The 14181-nt window shown below is 41.2% G+C and overlaps 1 non-coding gene across 1 annotated transcript; it reads left to right on the plus strand.

The window, feature by feature from the left end:
• The first annotated feature begins 13862 nt into the window (after nucleotides 1-13862).
• On the plus strand, nucleotides 13863-13937 carry Trnat-ugu (transfer RNA threonine (anticodon UGU)). The gene has a single exon. It is a non-coding gene; the product is annotated as a tRNA-Thr (tRNA).
• Nucleotides 13938-14181: the final 244 nt, after the last annotated feature.

Genomic DNA, 14181 nt, shown 5'->3' on the forward strand with positions numbered 1-14181 from the left:
ATAGAACTGAAGTGTAACAAATGTTGAGACTGTTGTAAGATGTTAAAATTGTAAATGTGCGTCTGGTCCATACGTAGGCAAGGTGTTAGGATATGTAGAATGCAAAACCTCGGGTGAATACCCTGTTTGTAAGGGAGCGGTAAAAGGTGGATGGCAGGCGAGCGCGGGAAAATGCACGCGGGCATTGTGCGGCATAACGGGCTCAGCGGTAGTAGTCGGAGTTGGGCATTGGTCTGAGCAACACGTTCTGGATCGAGGGGGCTCTCCTGGAAGACGTGGTATCATTGAGCCTCGGATATGCCGTTCCAACGCCTATACAGCATGGTAAAATTCCATAGGCACTAAATGGAAAAGTATTGCGACGCTATGAAGAAATAAAGTGCCGATACATCAGGGGCCATAGCTGTGGTTGTATGTGTGCTCTGTGCCTCGCCATCTCGCCGCCTGCCAACCGCCATATCGATACAAACAGGTTGAAACTTTTAGTACTGTATTCGTGTGGACCAGTGTTACTTTTGTTCCACACTGTTCAATAACAACTTAAATTTTACCAGAACTGTCCTATCATTTAATTATCCTCACAACTAACCTAGACAGGGTACATTCCAAATGTTGTGCAATCCGAGTGTCCCGAAATGAAAAAATTAAAGTTTGTGTTAATAATAATTACCTGCAAACCTAGCTTTGTTGGAATGATGTTTAAGGAACTGTCTTGTTAATGAACTAGTTAATGAATAACGGAGGTCTGACAAAGTTGGAAGATAATTTTCATATTGATTTAGCAATGAAGATTAATTATTTCGAGACAGATATAATGGTATTTAAATGAGCAGGAAATGAGATGAAAAGAGCAGTAACTCATATATTGGAAATCTTGAGCACATAATGATTTCAGTAATCAAATTTTTTTTTATACAGTGATCATAACAGTTTCAGGGTCACCCCCCCCCCCCGCCCACCCTTTTTCATTCATTTGAATTCTGAAGTGTTCTAAACTGATTTGACCAACAACGCTAAAGTCAATATAAAAAACCAAAATTTATCAGTGTTTTATCCTTATCAAAATTGGCATTGTGTGTGTGATTCGAAAGTGCTATTTCTAGGGTAACCTATGCCCGATTTTAATCAGATCAATAGACAGTACGAAGTTTTGTAGTAAACATTATAGTGTAGTGTAATGTATTTATGGTTTATCCATATCAGTATAGAAAGTGACATTATCAGTTCAATAGATTTTCTGGTTCTAAAATTTACCATATTATGCAGTGTTACTACGTGTTGTTTTGCATGAAGGTACATCAACTTGTACAGGGAAGAAACTTAGTTAATGCCTAATTAGGGTGGCGACCATATTATTAACAAATTGGTAGCTTCTTCTGGGTTGTTTCTTGTCCGTCCTGACGTATAGTTGCATTTCGGACTTACTTGACGTATCATTGCTATTGCAGAGTGGGTGTAAGTCTGATTAGCCTCCATTCAGGTACACGCGGTCAATATTTATACAAAAATCCTTTCCCATAAGGTGAATCCCGTCAACTTACCATATTACAGGCTTTAAGGAGTATCGTGTGCCACCTGCGCGCACGTTACAAGCACTTGCCCATGAAAGGCAAATGTCCCGAGTTTGTGTAGGTCCGGCACACAGCTTTACCGGTAATCTGCCAGGAAGTTTTATATTGTGTCCATGTCTTTATGATCGTTAAAAGTCCTAAACCTCTTTCTCGCTAGAGAAGATTCGTTTCCCCTCTTTTGCGTAATTTGAAAGTGTCCAAACAAAACATACGTTTTGCCCCAACCCGCAGAAAATAGTGCTCGCATCTGCGTGTGACTCAAGGAAAGCAGAAAGATGAAAGCTGAGTGACATCCTGCGCTACCGTAAAGCTTTCTTTATATAAACGATGCACGGCTCCACCTTCTGTGCGTTTTACTTTATAAATAAAGAATCGAAAACCACAGGTTTTCAATTCACTTTTTTCGTTCCTAAGCAACTGTTTCGAAACGACTACACTCAATTTTTCGACGAATATCCACATGAATTAGAGATGAATGGTAGGTTAAAAGGCAGAGTGCAAAAAAGCGACCTAATCGTAATTCGATCCTACAATCTTATAATCAAAATTCCTACAGCAGTTTCTGTGATTAGTCTGCAGATACAGACGGAAGCGAGAGGAGGCGACTAAATAAACGGAAAAAATATTCAATACTAACCGAACAGTCGTCGCAGGCTAATCTCAGGTACTAATGTATTTTCATCTAGTTTTGGGTAAGAGATAAACTGATCCACGGCGAATGTTTTTGTATATAATATATAAATATTCCGTAAAATTGTCTGAATTATGATGAAATAAAGCTTAATTGTAAAAAGGGCGCCATAACACAAGAGTTGAAGAGTGACTTCAGAGAGCGAAAAGAGTGGTCCACTTCCCATGTGGAGTGGTGAAACAAAGAAAGAAAAGCAAAATATAATACATGAATAGTTAAAATTTCTTCAAAAGAGACCTTTCCTCATTTAGAAAAGGAGCTTTATATCATTTCATGATAATCATCTATTGAAGATGGATTTTATGTAAATAGAACAAAACAATTTTATTACTGCAGGTACACTTATTTTTTCCGCATTGTCCAGAAAAAGAGTTCTTTTTCAGTTGTGAGGAAATCAACAACGAGTAATCAGTGCCTACATTTAGTCTATCCTTACTAAATGAATTTTATTACTTTTTGAAGTCGGAAGAACGACAACACTATTTTTATTAATAACTAGCGGTTCCCATACTTGCGTTGCTGTGGCTCCGTCTGGTTAATGGCAAAACAAAGGGAACAGAAAGCATACGTTTCTAACATGCATGGGAACTGGATATACGTCCCGATCACCTTCTGTCCCCTGTTTCTGTCCCTATTCTCCTCCCCATTGCTTTGCCCGCCTTCTCCTCCTTCCCCTCTAACCTCCTTGTCCTAGTTTCTGACCATCCTCTGCCCCCTCATCTCTCTCTCTTATTCTCCTCCTGGCCACTCTTTATACCCCTCTCTCTGTCATCATGTTCTCCCTGCTTTCTACGACTGTCTTCTTCTCCCTGCCCTTTCCATTTCCTCACACCCCTCCATCCATCTCCCCTCCCCCATCCCCCCTCTCTCCGAACTTGAGCATGTTCATTGTTATCGCAGGTTCAGATTTTGTAGTATTATTCTAATGATAGGCCGATAAGCTTTAAATACAACTTTTCTACTTGCTCACAATTTCTCTATTATATACACGGTAAAGCCCCGATAGTTAGCTTCTTGTTATTTCGAGGTTCCATGTAATTCGAGGTATTCTTACTAAAATCAAAATACTACATAAAACCTGAGTAAACACCCGTTTTCATACGTTCTCCAGGTGCACATCTTGTGCACTGTGTTATACTTTGAACGTTCTTTCAGTTTTCCATGTACAATAAATGTAACACTGTCACTTAGGGTTATCATTCACAACGCACAGAAATAACCTTGGCTCCAGACGGCTAATGCATTTCTATTACCATTACAGGTACCATCACGTTTCGAGGAGTGTGCTTGCTCTTTCTTTGTCAACCCATGACTTATTGGGACTGTCTGACAAACAGTTGTGCTGTGTATACCATCCTTATTGTTATCCCTATTATTGTGCCTACTCAGCAACAGTACACAGGTACAGCACATCTAACTAACAACGCTGTACAAATTTTACAGCATTGGCTGACTATTGTTGTAAGTACTGTAGTTAGCTGTATAGTAACATCTATACTGCGTGAGCCCACCTATGTGTCATGTTAATTTGAAAGTGTTGTTTGTGCGTACAGTGTACTGTACATAAGTAACTGTGTGTTCTTTAATGTGTTAATTCATACAACACAATAAGAGGTAGGAGTAAGAGAATATTTGTGCCGTTGAATGTGAATCTGGAGACTTTGAAAAGATTAGACAAAAGAGAAACATTTGAAAAACTTGCTGCTGAGTATGGAGTCAGTGAAGAGACAGTTGGAGATTGGCGGAGAAACAGAGACAAAATAGAGAAGTTTTCATAAAACAAGTATTCTATTTCGTCATTTGAACTTCAGTCAAAGAAAAACTATGAGTATGTAAAAACGAGTGAGGCTTTGTTCGTTTGGTGTACTCAACAAAGACAAAAAGGAAGTCCAATTTCAGGACCTATTCTGCAAGGAAAACCTGTACTTTTTAGAAATGAATTAAAGGAAGGGTGAGAAAGATTTTACTCCAAGTTCAGGGTGGTTGGATAGGTGGAAGAAGCGATACGGAGTAAGTCAGCTTGAAATTTGAAGTGAGAAACTTTCTTCCGTTTCTCTACTGTTACACAAATTTATGAGAAATTAAGAAACATTGCACAAGAAGATCATCTGTATAACTGTGATGAAACAGAGCTAAATTATAAAATGCGTCCATCTCAAAATCTAGCCGCAAAAAAGAAAAGGCACCCCGAGCTACAAAAAAGGTAAAGTGAGGTTAATAGTACCGGGTGCATCGAATGCAAACGGACACCATAAACTAATGTTGCTGGTTACTGAGAAAGCTGCTAAGCCTCGAGCTTTAAAAGAATCATTGCTGCACTGCCTCTCACATATGTCGACCAAAACTCTGCTTGGAAGGACAAAAATATTTTTAAGAAGTGTTTTTCAAAGCTTTTGTTCCAGAGACCAAAAGATACCTAAACAAAAAGTGTTTGTCTTCCAAAGCAATCTGAACGCTTGATAACGCTGGTTCACATCCTGATGAGGAAGAATTACAATATGACGGTATTCGCGCATTGTTGTAAAGTGACGAGTTTAAGACAGGCTGTGGACCAAGGCATTTTACAATGCTTGAAAAAAAAAAAGGTATCGTCTTCGTTTGGAGTCAAATGATTCAAATGGCTCTGTGCACTATGGCACTTAACTGCTAAGGTCATTAGTCCCCTAGAACTCAGAACTACTTAAACCTAACTAACCTAAGAACATCACACACATCCACGCCCGAGACAGGATTCGAACGTGCGATTGTAACGGTCGCGCGGCTCCAGACAGAAGCGCCTAGAACCGCATGGCCACAACGGCACCAGTTTCAAGTGACCGTTATTGTAATTGCTGAAATGGTTAGTGAACCCGCTGAAGATGTGGCGACGAGGAACTGCGTGAATAAAGGGTACCAGTGATCACTGTCACCGTGGGTTTGGCAGCGCTAGATGTGACATTGCGTTATGTAGAGCAACAAGCGGGAGCTAATCCAACATGCCTTTTAGGAGATAGCTCGACATCGCTTCTGAAAAACTAGGTTCTATTTTAAAACGAAGGACTATGGACAATTTCCTTAAAATGTAACTTCTATTTTTGCAAATTGTAAATGTGTGCCCATATATGTACATATAACATATGTATGTACTGTTTTTTATTTATTATTAATCATTATTGTGATCATTAAACATTTGTACATGATTTACCCATTGATTTAGTGATTTTCCTGTATTCTCAGTTTTTTTTTTTTTTTTTTTTTTTTTTTTTTTTTTTTTTTTTTTGTAATTTGAGGTAGCCTCATCCCCAGTAAGATCGAATTACTAGGGTTGTACTACGATTCAGCTGGTCCTACCAATGGGTTTTATGCAACCTGCAACACATTGAGAAGCACGTGCGAGATTCTGTTACACTCTCAATTTGCTAAGTGAAAACTATTGTCCTTACATACAAAATGAAGAGGACCTTTTATGTAGGAAATTTAATGTTGTTAAACGTTGTACTAGTATAGGTTTCCACTAGCGGCCACAGTTACCGCATTATATAATAAAAACATACAAAAATGACCTTCAGACAGGCTTTTCTTGAATAAATCGGAAACAGTGTCCTCCAGCGAAAACTAACTGCAGTACACAATTTAACTACATTAATTTTCCTACAAACAGGTCATATTCATTTTTCTGTAGGATTGTAGCTTGCACATAGCACTGAAAGAATGTGAAAACCTTACCTGTGATTTTTGGTGGCGTTGTAGTACGCGTAAAACTCACAGGTACACACATACACACATATATACATCTATGAGTCCATTAGAATATTATGTAAAAATTTTAAGTAAATAGGTCAAGAGTTTTTCGGGATCTTTGGTAATTATTTTTCCCCTATATATATTACTTGTTTCTTTACTTATGTATGAAACAGGAATTTCGAAGCAATTAGTGAAGATCTTTCAGGGATTTAAGTCATCCTCATTATGTCAGCGGACTTGTCAAAGACAGTGGTGCAGGGCACTTTCTGCCCTTGGGGTGTAAAATTACTCCTAAAGGGGGAAGAATCAGCAATGATCAACGGCAACCAGAAGGCAATAGAAACAACTGCATTAAAGACGCATAATATGTATTCATGAGACATATGGCCTGTATTTGAATTTGTATTGTGACGATCTCTCCACTGGCTAGAGATTCCGGAATAGTCCACCAATCGGATCTCCGGGAAGGGACTGCCAAGAGGGTGGTAAGCATGAGAAAAAGATTGAATAATCAACGAAAGGATAACGTTCTACGAGTCGGGGCTTGAAATGTCAGATTCTTGCATATGGTTGGGAAGCTATAAAATCTGAAAAGGGCGATGCAAAAACTCAGTCTAGGTATAGCGGAGGTCAGTGAAGTGAAATGGAAAGAAGACAAGGATTTCTGGTCAAAGAATATGGTAATATCAGCAGCAGCAGAAAATGATATAACGTGAGAAGGATTCTTTATGAACAGAAAGTAGGCAGAGTGTGGTACTGTGAACAGTTCAGTGATAAGGTTGTTGACATCAGAATCGACAGGAAACCAACATCGACAACGATAATTCAGGTACATATGCTGAAGACGAAGAGACAGAGAAAGTATGTGAAGACAATGAAAGGGTAACACAGTACGTAAAGGGAGTTGAATATTTAATAGTTATGGGAGACTGCAATGCAGTTGTAGGGGAAGGAGTAGAAGAAAATGTTACAGGAGAATATGAGCTAGGGACAAGGAATGAGAAAGACTAATTGAGTAGTATAATAAATTTCAGCTAGTAATAGTGAACATTCTATTCAAGAATCACAAGAGAACAAAGTGTACTTGGAAAAGGCCGGGTAACACAGGAAGATTACAGTTCGATTACATCATGGTCAGACGGAGATTCCAAATCAGATATGGGATTGTAAGGCGTACGCAGGAGCAGCTACAGAATCAGATCACAATATGGTAGCGATGAAGAGTAGGCTGAAGTTCAAGAGATTAGGAAGAATCAATACGCAAAGTAGTGGGATAAGAAGTACTAAGGAATGACGAGGATGAAGTTCTCTAAAGCTGTACATCAATAAGGAATAACTCAGTATGCAGTACAGTTGAAGAGGAAGGTAAGGCGTAGTAGCTGCATAAAAATGCTAAGAAATCGAAAAAGAAGTGATTATCGGAAGCACTGACTCACCATATAGTATAACTTCGGTGAAATTAAAAGTGAGGGCCGTAACATTAAGAGTGTAATGGGAATTCTACTGTATAAATGCAAATGACAGAGGAATAGGTGGAAAGAGTATAGTGAAGGCCTCCATGAGGAAAAGACTTGTCTGCTGTCGTGACAGAAGAAGAAACTGGAGTCTATATAGAAGAGATCGGTGATCCAATATTGGAATCAGAATTTAAAAGTGCTTTGGAAGGCTTAAGATCGAATAAGGCACTAGGGATAAATAAAATTCTATAGAGTTTCTAAAATCTTAGGGAAAATGGCAACAAAACGCCTAATCACGTTGTTGAGTAGAAAATATGAGTCAGGCGATATACCATCTGGCTTCCAGAAGACATCATAGACACAATTCCGAAAACTGGAAGAGCCGAAAAGTGTAAGAATTGCCGCACAATCACCTTTACAGCTCATGCATCAAAATGTTGACAAGAATATTATGCAATAGAATGGAAAAGAAAATTGAGGATGTGTTAGATGACGATCAGTTTGGCTTTAGGAAAGGTAAAGCCACCGGAAAGACAGTTTTGACGTTGCTGTTGATAATGGAAGGAAGACTGAAGAAAATCAAGACACGTTCATAGGATTTGTCGATCTGGTGCAAGATGTTCCAACTTTTGAGAAATATAGAGGCAGGCTAAAGGGAAATACGAGTAATATAAAATATGTACAAGAGCCAAGAGGGAACAATAAGAGTGAAAGGCCAAGAAAGAAGCGCTCTGATTAAGAAGGGTGTAAGATAGGGATTTAGTCTTTCGCCCCTACTGTTCAATCTGTACATCGAAGAAGCAACGATGGAATTCAAAGGAAGGTGCAAGTGGGGATTTGAAATTCAAGGTGAAAGGTTGTCAGTGAGGTTGGTCTGTTCCCAGATTTCATTTGACGGAATTCATAATCTGTTTTCTCATGGTGGAGGTGGAATAGACAAGAATGTCGGTGTTTTGTTTGCTATAGCATGAAATTTTTTCCAGTCATCACTCTTGCTCTAATGAAGCACAATCGTGATTGTATACTCTGCGTCAGTTAATTTTCGCCTTACACCCTTCACACTCTCCAAAATCATATCTTCCTTAGAGCCCATCTGATCCCGACAGTCGATCGTTTCGCCCTGTCATTGGTACTTTACGACAGCAAGATTGTGCCCTTAGCTTCCATACTAACAACGAACCCCTTGTGTGCGAGGTCGGAAAAGGCACATGACGTTTACGGCGTTCGACGCTCCACATATTGCCTACCATGCGACTACAATATTGGTTGTTAATGGCAACAGAAGGCTGGACTGGATGTATCCAATGGTGAAAACAGCACGTGGCTACGGATCGTACTTGACTGCTTAATCGACACGTAGCTCACAGCAGTGATACAGTGCTAGTGGTGTTGATACGAAAAGAGGAGTGACAATAATAACCATGGCAAACATTGCATTGTTTCTACAACAACAGTTACCCAAGTTGACAATTTTTCTCTAATGAAATCAAGAAATTTCGCAGAGTGAGAGAGAAGTGGCAGACAAAATTTTAGCATTTCTGTCAGATGAGTCAGTGAAATGTGTTGCGTCGTACACGCTCGACTGTGCGGGTAATGTACATGAGGAGTGGAGTGATAACGATACGTGCTTAGTAAGTGAAAGACCCTGGAGCATGTGTCGATCCATGTAGTACATCTTTGTCAGACAGGGAGCCACAAATCCCGTCTCCAGTGAAACGTAGTAAGGGACAATTGTTGTCCAAGGATCGGATTCTAAACATTACGTACATGTAACATTAACCGCAGCATATTAAGAAAACAGTTATTAACAGATTTGTAATAAGTCCGCAGCAATTTGACCGGGTAGTGCATAAGGAAAACTATGGATGTTCAAGGAAGGACAAGGTGCACTTGTTACAGAAACTGGTGTTTGTGCCGCTCGATATAATTTACAGGATGTGAGTGATATTGACCTATTACTTTGTCCACATCAAATTGCGTTCAACATAGATTACAGTGATTTCAAGGGAAGCCATGGATGGTTGCATAACTTCAAACTGTGCTACAGGATTGAAGACGTAAGGTAACGAAATTTCAAAAAAGCGTCAACTTGACGAATCACGGAAAACTGTGAAATCGGCCCGAAAACGTATAGATGAGATAAACAATTTTATCTCACTGTTCAGTAAGGAATCTAATTTCAACTCCGATCAGTCGGGATTCGAAAAGGAAATGCACATGAAATGACCCCTGGAAATTAGAAGTAACAAGAGAGTTGTAATAAATCAACTATTCCTTAACTCATTCGTGTACAATTACGCTAGCTATTCATCTTGATAGTAAATAGGATGGAAAATTATTTATTGTACTGTGAAAAGTAGGAGGTGCTCTGCACCTTGTGGGTGATCTTGCCAAGGCAGTAGGGAATATTTATGTCACAGCAAGAAAGAGTGGAAAAATGGACGTAACCCATCTACAACTAAGATATGAGAATTGCTTTTCGACAATAGCTCGTCAAAATATCTTGCTTGTGCTGGATTCCTAGTTTATGTATAAAAGTCATACTCCTTTACAGCAAATTATCCCTCCTGAAAAGTGTGTAACAATGCAATTCATACCACCTGGAATCTCTGGACAAATTCAGCCTCTGGATGTTTGTTTTTCCGTCCCTACAAAATATGATACCACAGTATCTGCAGCTATGCCTTAAAGCATAGCCGACCGGCCGCTGTGGCCTAGCGGTTCTAGGCGCTTCCGTCTGGAACCGCGCGACCGCTACGGTCGCAGGTTCGAATCCTGCCTCGGGTATGGATGTGTGTGATGTCCTTAGGTTAGTTAGTTTTAAGTAGTTCTAAGTTCTAGGGGACTGATGACCTCAGATGTTAAGTCCTAGAGCAATTTGAATTTGAAAGCATAGCCAGTTTCATGATAAGCCCCATAACAGACCGTTTCGCATCAGTTCTCATCACCCTGTTACACCCAATATACGTTCTTTAAGAGTGAAAACTTAGCTGAACGTCCTGCATGTTTTGTAACTCCCAAGGAGTACACCTTCAATCTTGATGATGGGAACCTTTATGATCACTGTGTCACGCCATTTTTCATTTGGTGTCCATGACGCAAGTTAATAATTTGTTTTACATATTTTTTGAATTTTGACGACGTTCATTTTGTGAAGTGCAATACATCCCGGACCCTCATTTTCTGTCGCCATCCTCATGTACATGGTATGTCATTAGCAGCTATTACTTTTCCAATGATAACTGTCAACACAACACTTTCAAATGAGCGTTACTAAAGAACTTGCGTCCTCGTACTCATGAGCTTCCTTTTAAATCACGACTAGCCTTACATTCTTGCATGCTTCAGTAAGAGAGATCAACGGCTAGGAAGCAACAGCAGCGACACTGTTCTCAGACTCGGCATAGAGTCCTCGCAGAATAATGTGACCTGTAGATGCTCAATTGGCAGGGTACTTGTGGAGAGGGCAGTAGTGTGGGGATTAGGGCAGCGCTGTAGGGGAAATTCCGAGTGCTGGAGGGGAAGTGACACTCTAAACTGTACACTGACATTTCTTGTGAATGTTAAGTGGAGCCCTGCATACACATGCATGGTGACAAAATCCAATAAAAGATCGACTGTCATCTCTGCTTTGGTTAATATCTGAAAAGAAAAAAATGGAAACGAGTGTATGGCATCGTTGGCCGGGAGGCTCCATCTGGGAAAGTTCGGCCGCCAATTACAAGCCTTATTTCAGTCAACGCCACGTTGGGCGACTTGTGCGCCGGTGATGAGGATGAAATGATGATGTGGACAACACAACACCAAGTCCCCGAGCGGAGAAAATCTCCAACCCGGCCGGAAATCAAACCCGGGCCCACTTGCTTGGGAGGTGAGAACGTTACCACCCATTTAAGCGGGTGGACATCTGAAAAGAATTCCGCTGAAAATGTAACAAAAGCAGTGATTTATTTTAGCCTGCCTTGTTAACGATTTATAACTTTCGGAGAAGCGCTATGAGTGGCGAATTTTGGGTAATATCTAAACATTCCTCTTGCTGCCATGTTAAAATTCGCCTCTTTTGCCAAAACACAGCGGAATTTACAGTGCCAGCTCAGTAACAAGTGCAGACGCAGCTGTGAGAGAGTTCAGAAACATAATGTATTAAGTTTATTAAGAGAGCGGATGAGGCAAAGTAAGCTCAGCAGCTTGTGAAGAAGTATATACTCGGTACAAAAGTAAAAGCGTTGTGCCTTCACTTATTTCAGAATTCGTAGCATTTCGTTTCATCAGCTATCGATGGCTCCCAAAAATTACGTTCTTTATTCTTAATCGAAAAAGTCTTTATTTGGTAGAGTAACAAGGTAGATAATGAAGTTTTGCACAATAAAAATATGGCAGAATACTCACCTGTTAGTATGTTATCATTTGGCAAAATCTTATTTCAGTGCCTGAAACTGTTTATGAAATATGGTGAATGTTGTATATATTTCACTCTGGCTTTATCGCTGGCGAACGCGATCGCGATCGCGATCGCAATTTTCTCGAGATTGGTGACAATTAGAGACCTCCACACAAATCTGAAGAAAAATTATATATCTTAGCTCAGTTTCATATCTGGTAATACGTATATTAAATAACAAACACCAAACGCAAAATCATAGCGACCCCCTATTTCTCATTGCAAACTTCCTCGAATTTTACGCAGTGTCTTACTTCCATCCATGTAGCACAGTTGCTATGACTATTAACCAAAAGACGGACAATTTTCATAAAGGTGACGTATAAAACTATAAGAAATTCTAAAATGGTTTTTGTTTTTACGTAGTAGTTTCTGGCAACGGCCTTGACGCAGTGGATACACCGGTTCCCGTCAGATTATCGAAGTTAAGCGCTGTCGGGCGTCGCCGGCACTTGGATGGGTGACCATCCGGGCCACCATGCGCTGTTGTCATTTTTCGGGGTGCACTCAGCCTCGTGACGCCCATTGAGGAGCTACTCGACCGAATAGTAGTTGCTCCGGTCAAAGAAAACCATCATAACGACCGGGAGAGCGGAGTGCTGACCACACGCCCCTCCTATCCGCATCCTCAACTGACGATGACACGGCGGTCGGATGGTCCCGGTGGGCCACATGTGGTCTGATGACGGAGTGCTAGTAGCTTCTGCGAAATCGATTGAAAGAGAAGACTGCAGGACATGCGCCTTGATTCTGTCATCGCCGACGGGCCGAAAGGGGGCACACGCTGTCGGCGTCCCCTTCCGAATAAACGCATGAACTCGTCCAGAGCTTTGGACGAGAAGTGGTCACTGCGCATTGCCCACCGTGTCCTGTGCAGCCTCTATTCGCGGAACTACAGCGGGATGGAAGGAAGGAGGGAAAGAGCGAAGGAAGCTGGTATAGCACTGGCATAATAGCGGTGCCTCGATTTCTAATGTATGCAACCCTCAGCATTAGCCTCGTACTTGGTCCGTTTCTGATCTCAAGGATCCAGCTCGTTCTGAAAATAAAAATTTTTTTCAGCCTTCAGTTGCAAGGTAATTTTTTACTCGTTTACCTTGGTTTCGATTCCAGTAATGGAATCTTCTTCAGAACAAAAAATTAAATTATTTTGAGAGCCATCACTGGCCATGTCACAGATTAAAAATTAAAACAATAAAGGCGCATAATCATAAGATTATGTCAGTCAAATTACAACCATTAAGGCGAACTTAGAGGGAGCTAGCGCCGGCCAGAAATAAGGACCACACGTGAGCGGCTCGAAAACTAGCAGCTCGTTCTGCTGCTCTTCACAAGACACGTCGTGGAGAGCGGTGGCGACCATTTCGATATCTCTGGCGCCCCCTCGCCCACATCGAGACAACCGCCAGCTGGTTTTGGTACCATCTCCCGGACCCCTATTGTGCCACAATTATCAAAAAATGGTTCAAATGGCTCTAAGCACTACGGGACTTAACATCTGAGGTCATCAGTCCCCTAGACGTAGAACTACTTAATCCTAACAAAACTTAAGGACATCACACACATCCATGCCCCAGGCAGGATTCGAAGCTGCGACCGTAGCAGCAGCGCGGTTCCGGACTGAAGCGCCTAGAACCGCTCGGCCACAGCGGCCAGCCCACAATTATCCAAACGCAGTAGAACAGTCAGTAACACTGATTATCAATGCACAGAATTAAGTCCTCTAGACAATTAATGTAGTTGAAATGAAATGATAATTAAATGGACACCCTAGCTGCAAACAGACGTTGATGTACTTCATTGGGGACATGTTGAAAATGTGTGCCCCGACCGGGACTCAAACCCGGGATCTCCTGCTTGCATGGCAGACGCTCTATCTATTAGGTGCACTACGAATGTAGTGGTGTGGACATGTTGGGAATGTGGATCTCACGGGGAGCGTGCAAGGGATAAGTCCCTGCAGACGCACTATCCTCTGTGCCCGTGGTGGCTTAGATGGATAGAGCGTCTGCCATGTAAGCAGGAGATCCCGGGTTCGAGTCCCGGTCGGGGCACACATTTTCAACGTGTCCCCAATGAAGTACATCAACGCCTGTTTGCAGCTAGGGTGTCCATTTAATTATCATTTCATTTCTGGCAAAGCTGCATGGTCATCCATGGTAACTGTTCTTTCGGGAACAGATACGACCGTCATATATAGTTAAAATATGGCTTCCCGGCCACTGACCTTCTTGTGCGAACGCACACGCTATGCCCGAACTCGTACGGAACTTGGTAGATTAATCTGCCACGAGTAAT

This window comes from Schistocerca cancellata, chromosome 5, assembly GCF_023864275.1.
Source record: "Schistocerca cancellata isolate TAMUIC-IGC-003103 chromosome 5, iqSchCanc2.1, whole genome shotgun sequence".
NCBI lineage: Eukaryota > Metazoa > Arthropoda > Insecta > Orthoptera > Acrididae > Schistocerca > Schistocerca cancellata.